This window comes from Scyliorhinus canicula, chromosome 11, assembly GCF_902713615.1.
Source record: "Scyliorhinus canicula chromosome 11, sScyCan1.1, whole genome shotgun sequence".
Taxonomy (NCBI): domain Eukaryota; kingdom Metazoa; phylum Chordata; class Chondrichthyes; order Carcharhiniformes; family Scyliorhinidae; genus Scyliorhinus; species Scyliorhinus canicula.
The window spans coordinates 98,594,060-98,611,163 of record NC_052156.1 but is presented as its reverse complement, the minus strand read 5'-3'; positions in this window follow the sequence as shown (position 1 = coordinate 98,611,163).

The following is a 17,104-nucleotide window of genomic DNA, read 5'->3' as shown; positions in this document are numbered from 1 at the left end:
AATTTTGAAGGGAATGGATAAGATAGAAGTAGAAAGGATGTTTCCACTGGTAGGTGAAAGTAGGACAAGAGGGCATAGCCTCAAGATTAGGGGGAGCAGATTTAGGACTGAATCAAGGAGGAACTTCTTCACTCAAAGGGTGGTTAAAGTATGGAATTCTCTACCGAAAGGAGTAGTAGACGCTACTTCATTGAATATATTTAAAGATAGGGTAGATGTTTTTTTGAAAAATAAAGGAATTACGGGATATGGCGAGAATGCGGGTAAGTGGTTCTGAGACCACAAATAGATCAGCCATGATCTTATAGAATGGCGGAGCAGGCTCGAAGGGCCGGACGGTCTACTTCTGCTCCTAGTTCTTATGTCCTTATGTTAAACCCTCCTGCACACATTGGACAAAAACGGACCCATCTAAAGTACTCGATCTATAGCGTTTCCAGTCAATATTTGGAAAGTTAAAGTCCCCCGTAACAACTACCCTGTTACTTTCGCTCCCATCCAGAATCATCTTTGCAATCCTTTCCTCTTCATCTCTGGAAATTTTCGGAGGCCTATAGAAAACTCCCAACAGGGTGACATCTCCTTTCCTGTTTCTAACGTCAGCCCATACTACCTCAGTGGACGAGTCCTCATCAAACGTCCTTTCTGCCACCGTAATACTGTCCTTGACTAACAATGCCACCCCTCCCCCTCTTTTACCACCTTCCCTGTGCTTACTGAAATATCTACACCCCGGAACCTGCAACAACCATTCCTGTCCCTGCTCTAGCCATGTCTCCGAAATGACCACAGCATCGAAGTCCCAGGTACCAACCCATGCTGCAAGTTCACCCACCTTATTCCGGATGCTCCTGGCATTGAAGTAGATACACTTTAAACCACCTTCCTGCCTGTTGGTACACTCCTGCAACCATGAAACCTTCCTCATAACCTCACTACTCTCAACCTCCTGTATACTGGAGCTACAATTCAGGTTCCCAACCCCCTGCTGAGTTAATTTAAACCCTCCCGAAGAGCATTAGCAAATTCCCCCCCCAGGATATTGGTACCCCTCTGGTCCAGGTGTAGACTATCCAGTTTGTAGAGGTCCCACCTGCCCCAGAATGAGCCCCAATTATCCAGGTATCTGAAACCCTCCCTCTTGCACCATCCCTGTAGCCACGTGTTCAACTGTTCTCTCTCCCTATTCCTTGTCTCGCTAGCACGTGGCACGGGTAACAACCCAGAGATAATAACTCTGTTTGTTCTAGCTCTAAGTTTCCACCTGAGCTCCCTGAATTCCTGCCTTACATCCCTATCCCCTTTCCTACCTATGTCGTTGACTCCTATGTGGACCACGACTTGGGGCTGCTCCCCCTCCCCCTTAAGGATTCCGAAAACACGATCCGAGACATCATGGACCTTGGCACCTGGCAGACAACATACCAACGGCGAGTCTCTCTCGTTCCCACAGAATCTCCTATCTATCCCCCTAACTATGGAGTCCCCAATTCGACAAGAAATTTTCGTAACTGCTGTGCCCACTCCTACTAAGGACCTTGAATAAGGCCAAAGAGAGAGGGACCCCCCTCCAACAATGTCACAGGCTTCGATTTCACTCATCCTCAGACGAGAGAAGGATATGCGACAGTGTGGATCAGGGAGTACCTGTGGGAAGCGCTAAGAATGTTCGGATTCGGTGAGGGGTTCATAGGTTGGGTCCAGCTACTCTACCAGGCCCTGTGGCAAGTGTGTGCATGAACGGGGTGAGGTCGGAGTACTTTAGGCTCCACCGGGGGATGAGGCAGGGGTGCCCTCCTCCCCGTTATTATTCGCCCTTGCGATAGAGCCCCTGGCTATAGCGCTGCGGACTTCAAAGAACTGGCAGGAGTTGGTTCGGGGGGGGGGGGGGGGGGGGGGCATAGGATGATGATCTCCTGTACATCTCGGACCCACTAGAGTGGATGGGGGAGGTCATGCAGATTCTGAGGGACTTTGGCAATTTCTTGGGGTACAAACTAAACGAGAAGAAAAGCGAGAGGTTTGTGATCCAAGCTAAGGGGCAGGAAAAGAGACCGAGAGAGAACTTCCGCTGAAGACGGTCGAGAAGAGCTTTTGGTACCTAGGGATACAGGTGGCTCGAAAGTGGAATGTCCTCCACAAGTTTAATCTATCTCAGCTGGTAGAGCAGATGGAGGGGGACATCAAAAGGTGGGACATGTTCCCGCTCTTTAGTGGGGAGGGTGCAGACCGTTAAGGTGACGGTTCTCCCCAGGTTCCTGTTTGTCTTCCAGTGCCTTCCCATCCTCATCCCTAAGTCCTTCTTTCAGCGGGTGAACAAGACCATCTTGGGATCCGTATGGGCAAATAAGACCCTTCGTGTAAAGAGACCATACCTGGAGCGCAGTCCGGGGGGGAAGGGGGGGGGGGTGGGCTGGCGCTGCCGAACCTTTGCAGCTACTATTGGGCGGCTAACATAGCCATGATTAGGAAATGGGTATTGGGGGAGGGGTCGACGTGGGAGCGGTTAGAGGCGGCCTCATGCAAAGGTACCTGCCTAGGGACACTTGTAACGGCACCTCTGCCGTTTTCGCCGGCCCTCTACTCCTCCAGTCCGGTGGTGGTGGCGGCATTAAAGATCTGGGGTCAGTGGAGAAGGCACAGGGGGGTGGGGGGAGCCTCAGTTTGGAGCCCGATCCGCAACAATCATGTATTTGTCCCAGGGTTTCAAAGCTGGCACAGGGCAGGCATTAAAAGGATGGGGGACCTGTTCATAGACGGGAACTTTCCCAGCCTGAAAGCGCTGGAGGAGAAATTTAGTTTGCCCCCTGGAAACGCTTTCAGATACCTTCAGGTACGCGCCTTTCTCAAAAAACCCATGTCATGCTCCTCGTGTGCGATGTGGGAGCTCAGGGACACGTCCACTGTCCCTGGCTCCTTCACGTGCAAGAAGCGTGTCCAGCTGCAGCTCCTGTTAGACCGCTTGACGGCTCTGGAGCTGCGGATGGACTCACTTTGGAGCATCTGCGATGCTGAGGACGTCGTGGATAGCACGTTTAGCGAGTTGGTCACACCGCAGGTGAAAATTACTGAGGGAGATAGAAAATGGGTGACCAAAAGACAGAGCAAGAGTAGGAAGGCAGTGCAGGTGTCCCCTGCAGTCATCTCCCTGTAAAACAGATATACCGCTTTGGATACTGTTGAGGGAGATGGCTCACCAGGGGAAGGCAGCAGCAGCCAGGTTCATGGCACCATGGCTGGCTCTGCTGCACAGCAGGGCAGGAAGAAGAATGGCAGGGCTATAGTGATAGGGGACTCAACCGTAAGGGGAATAGACAGGCGGTTCTGCGGACCCATTCGAGACTCCAGGATGGTATGTTGCCTCCCTGGTGCAAGGGACAAGGATGTCTCGGAGCGGCTGCAGGACATTCTGGGGGGAAGAGTGAACAGCCAGTTGTTGTGGTGCACATAGGCACCAACGATATAGGTAAAAAACGGGACGAGGTCCTACAAGCTGAATTCAGGGAGTTAGGAGTTAAACTAATCTCAGGATTGCTACCTGTGCCACGAGCTAGTCAGAGTAGGAATGACAGGATAGATAGGATGAATGCCTGGCTCGAGAGATGGTGCAAGAGGGAGGGATTCAAATTCATGGGGCATTGGAACCGGTTCTGGGGGCGGTGGGACCAGTACAAACTGAACGGTCTGCACCTGGGCAGGACTGGAATCGATGTGTTTGCTCGAGCTGTTGGGGAGGGTTTAAACCAATGTGGCAGGGGGATGGGAACCAATGCAGGGAATCGGAAGGTAGTAAAACAGGGACAGAAACAAAAGGCAGTAAGGGGGAAAGTGTAAGGCAGAGAAGCCATAGTCAAAAATCAAAAAGGGCAGCAGTACAAGGTACAGTGACTGAGGGGAGCTCAGTGAATAGGCCCAGTAATAGTAAAAGGAATAAAACAGGAAGTAAATAGTAAGCGATGCGGCAGGTTGTTACATGAAGATATGAGTTCAATGACAAGGAAAATTAGGAGAAAAGTTAAGAGGAAATATAACTTAGGAGAGGTTACTGATCGAGGTGTTAAGATTCAAAACGGGTATAAAAGCCAACATAAGTGTACTTTACCTGAATGCTCGTAGTATTCGGAATATGGTAAATGAGTTTATGGTGCAAATCATCGTGAATGACTATGATTTAATGGCCATTGCTGAAACATGGTTAAAGGATAGTCAAGACTGGGAGTTAAATATCTGAGGGTATCAAACTTTTCGGAAGTACAGAGTGGATGGTAAGGGAGGTGGTGTTGCTCTGTTATTTAAGGATGACATCTGGGCAATAGAACATAGAACATAGAACACTACAGCGCAGTACGGGCCCTTCGGCCCTCGATGTTGCGCCGACCTGTGAAACCATCTGAAGCCTATCTGACCTACACTATTCCATTTTCATCCATATGTCTATCCAGTGACCACTTAAATGCCCTTAAAGTTGGCGAGTCTACTACTGTTGCAGGCAGGGCGTTCCACACCCCTACTACTCTCTGAGTAAAGAAACTGCCTCTGACATCTGTCCTATATCTACCACCCCTCAATTTAAAGCTATGTCCCCTCGTGTTGGTCATCACCATCCGAGGAAAAAGACTCTGACTGTCCACCCTATCTAACCCTCTGACTATCTTATATGTCTCTATTAAGTCACCTCTCAGCCTTCTCCTCTCTAACGAAAACAACCTCAATTCCCTGAGCCTTTCCTCGTAAGACCTTCCCTCCATACCAGGCAACATCCTAGTAAATCTCCTCTGAACCCTTTCCAAAGCTTCCACATCCTTCCTATAATGTGGTGACCAGAACTGCACGCAGTACTCCAGGTGCGGCCGCACCAGAGTTATGTACAGCTGCAGCATGACCTTGTGGTTCCGAAACTCAATCCCCCCGCTTATAAATGCTAGCACACCATATGCCTTCTTAACAGCCCTATTAACCTGGGTGGCAACTTTCAGGGATTTATGTACCTGGATGCCGAGATCTCTCTGTTCATCTACACTACCAAGAATCTTGCCATTAGCCCAGTACTCTGCACTCCTGTTACTCCTTCCAAAGTGAACCACCTCACACTTTTCCGCATTAAACTCCATCTGCCACCTCTCAGCCCAGCTCTGCAGCTTATCTATGTCCCTCTGTATCCTATAACATCCTTCAGCACTATCCACAACTCCACCGACCTTCGTGTCATCTGCAAATTTACTAACCCATCCTTCTACACCCTCTTCCAGGTCATTTATAAAAATGACAAACAGCAGTGGACCCAAAACAGATCGTTGCGGTACACCACTAGTAACTGAACTCCAGGATGAACATTTGCCATCAACCACCACCCTCTGTCTTCTTTCAGCTAGCCAATTACTGATCCAAACCGCTAAATCACCTTCAATTCCATACTTCCTTATTTTCTGCAATAGCCTACCGTGGGGAACCTTATCAAACGCCTTACTGAAATCCATATACACCACATCAACAGCTTTACCCTGATCCACCTGTTTGGTCACCTTCTCAAAAAACTCAATAAGGTTTGTGAGGCATGACCTACCCTTCACAAAACCGTGTTGAGTATCGCTAATCAACTTGTTCTTTTCAAGATGATTATAAACCCTATCTCTTATAACCTTTTCCAACATTTTACCCACAACCGAAGTAAGGCTCACAGGTCTATAATTACCAGGGTTGTCTCTACTCCCCTTCTTGAACAAGAGGACAACATTTGCTATCCTCCTGTCTTCCGGCACTATTCCTGTCGACAAAGACGACATAAAGATCAAGGACAAAGGCTCTGCAATCTCCTCCCTGGCTTCCCGGAGAATCCTAGGATAAATCCCATCTGGCCCAAGGGACTTATCTATTTTGACATTTTCCAAAATTGCTAACAGCTCCTCCTTTTGAACCTCAATTCCATCTAGCCTGGTCGACTGAACCTGAGTGTTCTCCTCGACAACATTGTCTTTCTCCAGTGTAAACACTGACGAAAAATATCCATTTAATGCTTCCCCTATCTCCTCTGATTCCACACACAACTTTCCACTACTATCCTTGATTGGCCCTAATCTTACTCTAGTCATTCTTTTGTTCCTGATATACCTATAGAAAGCCTTAGGGTTTTCCTTGATCCTATCCGCCAACGACTTTTCATGTCCTCTCCTCGCTCTTCTTAACTCTCCCTTTAGGTCCTTCCTGGCTAACTTGTAACTCTTGTAACTAACTGAGCCTTCATGTCTCATCCTAACATAAGCCTTCTTCTTCCTCCTGACAAGTGCTTCAACTTCCTTAGTAAACCACGGTTCCCTTGCTCGACAACTTCCTCCCTGCCTGACAGGTACATACTTATCAAGGACACGCAGTAGCTGTTCCTTGAAAAAGCTCCACATTTCGATTGTACCCATCCCCTGCAGTTTCCTTCCCCATCCTATACATCCTAAATCTTGCCGAATAGCATCATAATTGCCTTTCCCCCAGCTATAATTCTTGCCTTGCGGTATATACCTATCCCTGCCCATTGCTAAAGTAAACATAACCGAATTGTGATCACTATCACCAAAGTGCTCACCTACATCTAAATCTATCACCTGGCCGGGTTCATTACCCAGTACCAAATCCAATGTGGCCTCGCCCCTTGTTGGCCTGTCTACATACTGTGTCAGAAAACCCTCCTGCACACACTGCACAAAAACTGACCCATCTATAGTACTCGAACTATAGTATTTCCAGTCAATATTTGGAAAGTTAAAGTCCCCCATAACAACTACCCTGTTACTCTCGCTCCTGTCAAGAATCATCTTTGCAATCCTTTCCTCTACATCTCTGGAACTATTCGGAGGTCTATAGACAACTCCCAACAGGGTGACCTCTCCTCTACTGTTCCTAACCTCGGCCCATACTGCCTCAGTAGACGAGTCCTCAAGCGTCCTTTCTACCGCCGTAATACTTTCCTTGATTAACAATGCCACACCCCCCCCCCCCTTTTACCATCTTCTCTGTTCTTACAGAAACATCTAAATCCTGGAACCTGCAACAACCATTCCTGTCCCTGCTCTACCCATGTCTCCGAAATCGCCACAACATCGAGATCCCAGGTACCAACCCATGCTGCAAGCTCACCCACCTTATTCCGGATGCTCCTGGCGTTGAAGTAGACACACTTCAAACCAGCGTCCTGCTTGCCGGTGCCCTCTTTCGAACTTTTAACCCTATCCCTGTTCTCACTACTCTCAACATCCTGTACACTGGGACTACAATTTAGGTTCCCATCCCCCTGCTGAATTAGTTTAAACCCCCCCGAAGAGCACTAGCAAATCTTCCCCCCAGGATATTGGTACCCCTCTGGTTCAGGTGAAGACCATCCTGTTTGTAGAGGTCCCACCTACCCCAGAATGAGCCCCAATTATCCAGGAAACCAAAACCCTCCCTCCTGCACCATCCCTGTAGCCACATGTTCAACTCCTCTCTCTCCTTATTTCTCACTTCGCTAGCACGTGGCACGGGTAACAACCCAGAGATAACAACTCTGTTTGTTCTAGCTCTCAGCTTCCACCCTAGCTCCCTAAATTTCTGTCTCAAATCCCCATCTCTCTTCCTACCTATGTCGTTGGTACCTATGTGGACCACGACTTGGGGCTGCTCCCCCTCCCCCTTAAGGATCCCAAAAACACGATCAGAGACATCACGAACCCTGGCACCTGGGAGGCAACACACCAACCGTGAGTCTTTTTCGTTCCCACAGAACCTCCTGTCTGTTCCTCTAACTATGGAGTCCCCAATGACAAGTGCTCTGTTCCCCTTCTCCCTTCCCTTCTGAGCAACAGGGACAGACTCTGTGCCAGAGACATGTGCCCTATTGCTCACCCCTGGTAAGTCGTCCCCCGCAACAGTATCCAAAACGGTATACTTGTTATAGAGGGGAACGACCACAGGGGATCCCTGCAATGCCTGCCGGTTCCCTCTCCCTCCCCTGACGGTAACCCATCTACATTCTTCTTTTACCTGAGGTGTGACTACCTCCCTATAACTCCTCTCAATAACCTCCTCCGCCTCCCGAATGATCCGAAGTTCATCCAGCTCCAGCTCCAGGTCCCTAAAGCGGCTCTCAAGGAGCTGGAGTTGGGTGCACTTCCCGCAGATGTAGTCAGAAGGGACACTAGAGGTGACCCTTTCCTCCCACATTCTGCAGGAGGAACATTCAACTGCCCTAGCCTCCATTCCCACTGAACTAACTTCCCAACTACTGAAAAATAAAAATAAAAAACTTGTTAGTTTAGCAATCCAACAGACAGAACTTTATTTTGGTTAGAGGAGGAGGATGGGTGGGAGACACTACGTAAGTAGTGTTTCGGGTAAAGCTGTCACTCGAGAACAGCCCCTTCACAAACCACCTTCAACTTACGCTGACCGCACTGCACGTATGCAAATCTCCCCGGAACAGCCAATCAGAAGCACTGCTCTGCTGCCCTCTGCTGGATGCTCACCTTCCGTCGAACTCCTTGGGTCACTGATGCAGGTGCACCTTCAACTTACGCTGACCGCACTGCACGTATGCAAATCTCCCCGGAACAGCCAATCAGAAGCTCTGCTCTGCTGCCCTCTGCTGGATAGTAAGGGATGACATCGGAGGATAAGGTTGAATCCATTTGGGTGGAAATCAGGAATAGTAAGGCAAAAAAGTCACTGATAGGAGTAGTCTATAGTCCACCAAATAGTAACATTATGGTGGGGCAGGCAATAAACAAATAAATAACTGACGCATGTAGAAATGGTACAGCAGTTATCATGGGGGATTTTAATCTAAATGTCGATTGGTTTAACCAGGTCGGTCAAGGCAGCCTTGAGGAGGAGTTTATAGAATGTATCACCGATAGTTTCCAAGAACAGTATGTAATGGAACCTATGAGGGAACAAGCGGTCCTAGATCTGGCCCTGTGTAATGAGACAGGATTGATCAATGATCTCATAATTAGGGATCCTTTCAGAAGGAGCGATCACAATATGAATTTAAAATACAGATGGAGGATGAGAAGGTAAAATCAAACACTAGTGTTTTGTGCTTAAACAAAGGAGATTACAATAAGATGAGAGAAGAGCTAGCTCAGGTAGACTGGGAGCAAAGAGTTTATGGTGAAACAGTTGAGGAACAGTGGAGAACCTTCCAAGCAGTTTTTCACAGTGCTCAGCAAAGGTTTATACCAACAAAAGGAAACACCAGCAAAAAGGACGGACGGTAGAAAGAGGGAAAATCGACTGTGGATATCCAAGGAAATAAGGGAGAGTATCAAATTGAAAGAAAAAGCATACAAAGTGGCAAAGATTAGTGGGGGACTAGAGGACTGGGAAATCTTTAGGGGGCAACAGAAAGCTACTAAAAAAGCTCTAAAGAAGAGTAAGATAGATTATGAGAGTTAACTTGCTCAGAATATAAAAACAGATAGTAAAAGTTTCTCCAAATATATAAAACAAAAAGAGTGGCTAAGGTAAATATTGGTCCTTTCAAGGATTAGAAGGGAGATTTAATAATGGGAGATGAGGAAATGGCTGAGGAACTGAACAGGTTTTTTGGATCGGTCTTCACAGTGGAAGACACAAATAACATGCCAGTGACTGATAGAAATGAGGCTATGAAAGGAGAGGACCTTGAGATGATTGCTATCACTCAGATAGTGATGGGCAAGCTAATGGGGCTAAAAGTAGACAAGTCTCCTGGCCCTGATGGAATGCATCCCAGAGGGCTAAAAGAGATGGCTAGGGAAATTGCAAATGCACTAGTGATAATTTACCAAAATTCACTAGACTCTGGCGGGGTCCCGGTGGATTGGAAATGAGCAAACGTGACACCACTGTTTAAAAAAGGAGGTAGGCAGAAAGTGGGTAATTATAGGCCAGTGAGCTTAACTTCAGTAGTAGGGAAGATGTTGGAATCTATCATCAAGGAAGAAATAGCGAGGCATCTGGATAGAAATTGTCCCATTGGGCAGACGCAGCATGGGTTCATAAAGGGCAGGTTGTGCCTAACTAATTTAGTGGAATTTTTTGAGGACATTACCAGAGCGGTAGATAATGGGGAGCCAATAGAACATAGAACATAGAACGATACAGCGCAGTACAGGCCCTTCGGCCCTCGATGTTGCACCGACATGGAAAAAAAAACTAAAGGCCATCTAACCTACACTATGCCCTTATCATCCATATGCTTATCCAATAAATTTTTAAATGCCCTCAATGTTGGCGAGTTCACTACTGTTGCAGGTAGGGCATTCCACGGCCTCACCACTCTTTGCGTAAAAAACCCACCTCTGACCTCTGTCCTATATCTATTACCCCTCAATTTAAGGCTATGTCCCCTCGTGCTAGCCACCTCCATCCGCGGGAGAAGGCTCTCGCTGTCCACCCTATCTAACCCTCTGATCATTTTGTATGCCTCTATTAAGTCACCTCTTAACCTCCTTCTCTCTAACAAAAACAACCTCAAGTCCATCAGCCTTTCCTCATAAGATTTTCCCTCCATACCAGGCAACATCCTGGTAAATCTCCTCTGCACCCGTTCCAAAGCTTCCACGTCCTTCCTATAATGAGGCGACCAGAACTGTACGCAATACTCCAAATGCGGCCGTACTAGAGTTTTGTACAACTGCAACATGACCTCATGGCTCCGGAACTCAATCCCTCTACCAATAAAGGCCAACACACCATAGGCCTTCTTCACAACCCTTATCAACCTGGGTGGCAACTTTCAGGGATCTATGTACATGGACACCGAGATCCCTCTGCTCATCCACACTACCAAGAATTTTACCATTAGCCAAATATTCCGCATTTCTGTTATTCTTTCCAAAGTGAATCACCTCGCACTTCTCCACATTAAACTCCATTTGCCACCTCTCAGCCCAGCTCTGCAGCTTATCTATGTCCCTCTGTAACCTGCAACATCCTTCCGCACTGTCTACAACTCCACCGACTTTAGTGTCGTCTGCAAATTTACTCACCCATCCTTCTGCGCCCTCCTCTAGGTCATTTATAAAATGACAAACAGCAACGGCCCCAGAACAGATCCTTGTGGTACGCCACTCGTAACTGAACTCCATTCTGAACATTTCCCATCAACTACCACTCTCTGTCTTCTTTCAACTAGCCAATTTCTGATCCACATCTCTAAATCACCTTCAATCCCCAGCCTCCGTATTTTCTGCAATAGCCGACCGTGGGGAACCTTATCAAACGCTTTACTGAAATCCATATACACCACATCAACTGCTCTACCCTCGTCTACCTGTTCAGTCACCTTCTCAAAGAACTCGATGAGGTTTGTGAGGCATGACCTACCCTTCACAAAACCATGCTGACTATCCCTAATCATATTATTCCTATCTAGATGATTATAAATCGTATCTTTTATAATCCTCTCCAAGACTTTACCCACCACAGACGTTAGGCTCACCGGCCTATAGTTACCGGGGTTATCTCTACTCCCCTTCTTGAACAAAGGGACCACATTTGCTACCCTCCAGTCCTGTGGCACTATTCCTGTAGCCAATGATGACCTAAAAATCAAAGCCAAAGGCTCAGCAATCTCTTCCCTGGCTTCCCAGAGAATCCTAGGATAAATCCCATCCGGCCCCGGGGACTTATCTATTTTCACCTTGTCCAAAATTGCCAACACTTCTTCCCTACGCACCTCAATGCCATCTATTCTAATAGCCTGGGTCTCAGCATTCTCCTCCACAATATTATCTTTTTCTTGAGTGAATACTGACGAAAAGTATTCATTTAGTATCTCGCTTATCTCCTCAGCCTCCACACACAACTTCCCACCACTGTCCTTGACTGGCCCTACTCTTACCCTCGTCATTCTTTTATTCCTGACATACCTATAGAAAGCTTTTGGGTTTTCCTTGATCCTACCTGCCAAAGACTTCTCATGTCCCCTCCTTGCTCGTCTCAGCTCTCTCTTTAGATCCTTCCTCGCTTCCTTGTAACTATCAAGCGCCCCAACTGAAACTTCACGCCTCATCTTCACATAGGCCTCCTTCTTCCTCTTAACAAGAGATTCCACTTCTTTGGTAAACCACGGTTCCCTCGCTCGACCCCTTCCTCCCTGCCTGACTGGTACGTACTTATCAAGAACATGCAATAGCTGTTCCTTGAACAAGCTCCACATATCCAGCGTGCCCAACCCTTGCAGCCTACTTCTCCAACCAACACATCCTAAGTCATGTCTAATGGCATCATAATTGCGCTTCCCCCAGCTATAACTCTTGCCCTGCGGGGTATACTTATCCCTTTCCATCACTAACGTAAAGGTCACCGAATTGTGGTCACTGTTTCCAAAGTGCTCACCTACCTCCAGATCTAACACCTGGCCTGGTTCATTACCCAAACCAAATCCAATGTGGCCTCGCCTCTTGTTGGCCTGTCAACATATTGTGTCAGGAAACCCTCCTGCACACATTGTACAAAGAATGACCCATCTAATGTACTCGAACTATATCTTTTCCAGTCAATATTTGGAAAGTTAAAGTCTCCCATAACAACTACCCTGTTACTTTCGCTCTTTTCCAGAATCATCTTCGCCATCCTTTCCTCTACATCCCTAGAACTATTAGGTGGCCTATAGAAAACTCCCAACAGGGTGACCTCTCCTTTCCTGTTTCTAACCTCAGCCCATACTACCTCAGAAGAAGAGTCCCCATCTAGCGTCCTTTCCGCCACCGTAATACTGTCCCAATGGATGTGGTATATCTGGATTTCCAGAAAGCCTTTGACAAGGTGCCACACAAAAGGTTGCTGCATAAGATAAAGATGCATGATATTAAGGGTAAAGTAGTAGCATGGATAGAGGATTGGTTAATTAATAGAAAGCAAAGAGTGGGGGTTAATGGGTGTTTCTCTGGTTGGCAATCAGTAGCTAGTGGGATCAGTGTTGGGCCCACAATTGTTCACAACTTACATAGATGATTTGGAGTTGGGGACCAAGGGCAATGTGTTCAAGTTTGCAGACGACACTAAGATGAGTGGTAAAGCAAAAAGTGCAGAGGATACTGGAAGTCTGCAGAGGGATTTGGATAGGTTAAGTGAATGGGCTAGGGTCTGGCAGATGGAATACAATGTTGACAAATGTGAGGTTATCCATTTTGGTAGGAATAACAGCAAAAGGGATTATTATTTAAATGATAAAATATTAAAGCATGCCGCTGTTCAGAGAGACTTGGGTGTGCTAGTGCATGAGCCACAGAAGGTTGGTTTCCAAGTGCAACAGGTGATTAAGAAGGCAAATGGAATTTTATCCTTCAGTGCTAGAGGGATGGAGTTTAAGACTAGGGAGGTTATGCTGCAATTGTATAAGGTGTTAGTGAGGCCACATCTGGAGTATTGTGTTCAGTTTTGGTCTCCTTACTTGAGAAAGGACGTACTGGTGCTGGAGGGTGTGCAGAGGAGATTCACTAGGTTAATCCCAGAGCTGAAGGGGTTGGATTACGAGGAGAGGTTGAGTAGACTGGGACTATACTCATTGGAATTTAGAAGGATATGGGGGGATCTTGTAGAAACATATAAAATTATGAAGGGAATAGATAGGATAGATGCGGGCAGGTTGTTTCCACTGGCGGGTGAAAGCAGAACTAGGGGGCATAGCCTCAAAATAAGGGGAAGTAGATTTAGGACTGAGTTTAGGAGGAACTTCTTCACCCAAAGGGTTGTGAATCTATGGAATTCCTTGTCCAGTGAAGCAGTTGAGGCTCCTTCATTAAATGTTTTCAAGATAGAGATAGATAGTTTTTTGAAGAATAAAGGGATTAAGGGTTATGGTGTTTGGGCCGGAAAGTGGAGCTGAGTCCACAAAAGATCAGCCATGATCTCATTGAATGGTGGAGCAGGCTCGAGGGGCCAGATGGCCTACTCCTGCTCCTAGTTCTTATGTTCTTATGCGTCATTTCCACTGCTACCCTACATATGATACAGGATAGAGTGGTCTCCGGCACCTGGGTGGGGGAGGGGAAGGTGTCGGACATCTACCAAGTACTTCAGGAGGTGGAGGAAGCCCCAGTGGAGGAACTTAAGGGTAAATGGGAGCAGGAGCTAGGCGGGTAGCTGGATGCGGGCCTGTGGGTGGATGCCCTAAACAGGGTCAATTCCTCTTCATCATGTGCCAGGCTTAGCTTAATCCAGTTTAAGGTTGTCCACCGGACACACATGACGGCAACCAGGATGAGCAAGCTCTTTGGGGTTGAGGATAAATGTGCGAGGGGTGCAGGAAGCCCTGCAGACCATGTCCATATGTTCTGGGCATGCCCGGCTCTTCAGGGATTCTGGCAGGGATTTGCTAAGGCAATGTCCAAGATCATAGATCGGTGGTGCCGAGGCGAGTCCAGAGATAGCGATCTTTGGTGTGTCAGACGATCCGGGAGTTCAGGAAGCGAAAGAGGCCGACGTACTGGCCTTTGCCTCCCTGGTAGCCCGGGGACGGATCCTTTTAATGTGGAGGGACTCGAAGTCCCCGAGTGCAGAGACCTGGGTTAGTGACATGGCTGGGTTTCTCAGTCTTGAGAAAATAAAGTTCGGGGGGGAGGAAGGGGGGGAGGAAGGGGGGGAGGAAGGGGGGGAGGAGGGGGGGAGGAAGGGGGGGGGAGGAAGGGGGGGGGAGGAAGGGGGGGGGAGGAAGGGGGGGGAGGAAGGGGGGGAGGAAGGGGGGGGAGGAAGGGGGGGGAGGAAGGGGGGGGAGGAAGGGGGGGGAGGAAGGGGGGGGAGGAGGGGGGGTACCAGGTCTGGATGTTGAGAATTGACGGACTCACCTTGAGGTAATCTGCGTTGACCAGCAATCAGCCATCCAGTAACATGGACAGCGTCCGCCCTCCCCCGCAGCTCCGCATCGCCGGCAACCTCGGTGCAAACTGGAAGATTTTCAAACAGAAGTTCCAACTCTATCTTGAAGCCACCGACCTCGAGGTCGCATCAGATGCCAGGAAGATCGCACTATTCCTTTCTGCAGCCGGTGACCACGCTATCCATATCTACAACTCCCTTAAATTCGCTGAAGACAAGACGAAATTTAAAACAGTCCTGCTGAAGTTCGACAGCCACTGCGACATTGAGGTGAATGAGAGCTTTGAACCGTACGTTTTCCAGCAGAGGTTTCAGGGTAAGGATGAACCTTTTCAGTCCTTTTTGACCCACCTCCGCATCCTCGCGCAGTCATGTAACTATGACTCGACAACTGATTCCATAACCTGGGATCAGATCGTTTTCGGGGTCCACTCCGATTCCCTTCGCCAGCAGCTCTTGAAAGTCAAGCAGCTCACCCTCACCATCGCCATCGAAACGTGCGTCCTCCACGAACCTGCAAACAATCGGCACTCCCACATCAGGGAGGCAGAAAAGGCAAAGCTAAACCCCACGAGGCAGAATGGGTGCTGGCCATCACACAATTGCAAGGCCTGAGTCTTGACGAGAGTGACCATTTTGCGCGCTTTTTCCGGGCTCCAGCGCATGCACGCCACGACCGAGGGGACGGCGAGACCGCCGACCAGCCTGCGCAGGTGTGCACGTCATTCGACCGCACTGCACATGCGTGTTGGAGCTGATGTCGGCGCAATGACGTGTCCGAATTGTGACCCCACCCATTTAAAGCGGCAATGTCCGGCAAAATCATGACGCTGTCTCCAGTATGGCAAGCTTGGCCACTACGCAACCCTTTGCAGATCTGCTCCACTGCCCAGCATCCAGCGATCCCAGCCACGACGCAGAAGCGTCCGTTCGGTACAGCAGGCCGTGACAGACTCTGACCCCGACAGCCCACCATATCCTGACGCCGAGTGCCTCAAATGCCCATTCCGGGTGGGCATTATTACTAAGCATGCGCTGCCTTTCTCAAAGATGGTGAAACACCTCCCAATCCTGAGCATTGATCCAAACGATGAGTGGTGTGCCACCCTTACAGTTAACAAGGCTCGCATCCGTTTCAAGCTGAACACCGGTGCTTCAGCGAACCTCATTTCAAAATCTGACCACGACACCATCCGCGTCAGACCAAACATTCTTCCACCAGCCTGCCAGCTCCTCGACTACAATGGCAATGCCATTGCTGCCAGTGGCTCATGCCAGCTTGCGGTGTCCAATAGGTCATTGAAAGCGACGCTGCGATTTGAGATCGTCGGACCTGACAGAGCTTCCCTACTCGGTGCCCAGGCCTGCAAACCCCTGAACCTGGTTCAACGAGTCCACACCATGTCATCCTCACAGGCGACGGCCTCACCTGATGAAAACTTCCAGGCTCAAATTGATGACATCATAGCGCAATACCATAGCGTGTTCGATGGAATGGGCACACTCCCATACCGATACAAAATCCTGCTGAAACCAAACGCCACCCTGTGGTTCACGCACTGCGTCGGGTGCCGGCACCCCTCAAGGACCACCTCAAGCAACAATTACAGGACCTCCAGGACCAGGGCATCATATCAAAGGTCACAGAACCCACGGACTGGGTCAGCTCCATGGTCTGCGTCAAGAAGCCATCAGGGGAGCTTCGAATCTGTATCGACCCCAAGGATTTAAACCGCAACATTATGAGGGAACATTACCTGATACCAAAAGGAGAAGAGTTAACCAGAGAGATGGCTCATGCCAAATTCTTTACGAAGCTGGACACCTCCAAGGGGTTCTAGCAAATACAGCTGGACGCGTCCAGTCGCAAGCTGTGAACATTCAATACCCCATTCGGTTGCTACTGCTACAACCGAATGCCCTTTGGCATCATCTCTGCCTCAGAGGTATTTCACTGCAGAATGGAACAGATGATGGAAGGCATCGAGGGGGTGCGAGTGTACGTCGACGATGTCATAATTTGGTCCACAACTCCTCAAGAACACATCGATCTCCTCAAGTGGGTGTTCCACAGGATCCACGAGCATGGCCTCCGACTCAACAGAGCCAAATGCTCATTCGGTCAATCAGAAATCAAATTCCTTGGCGACCACATCTCGCAGGAAGGCGTGCAGCCGGATGCTGACAAGGTTTCGGGGATCAATGCCATGAAGACCCCAGAGGACAAGAAAGCGGTCCTCCACTTTCTAGGGATGGGCAACTTCCTTGGAAAGTT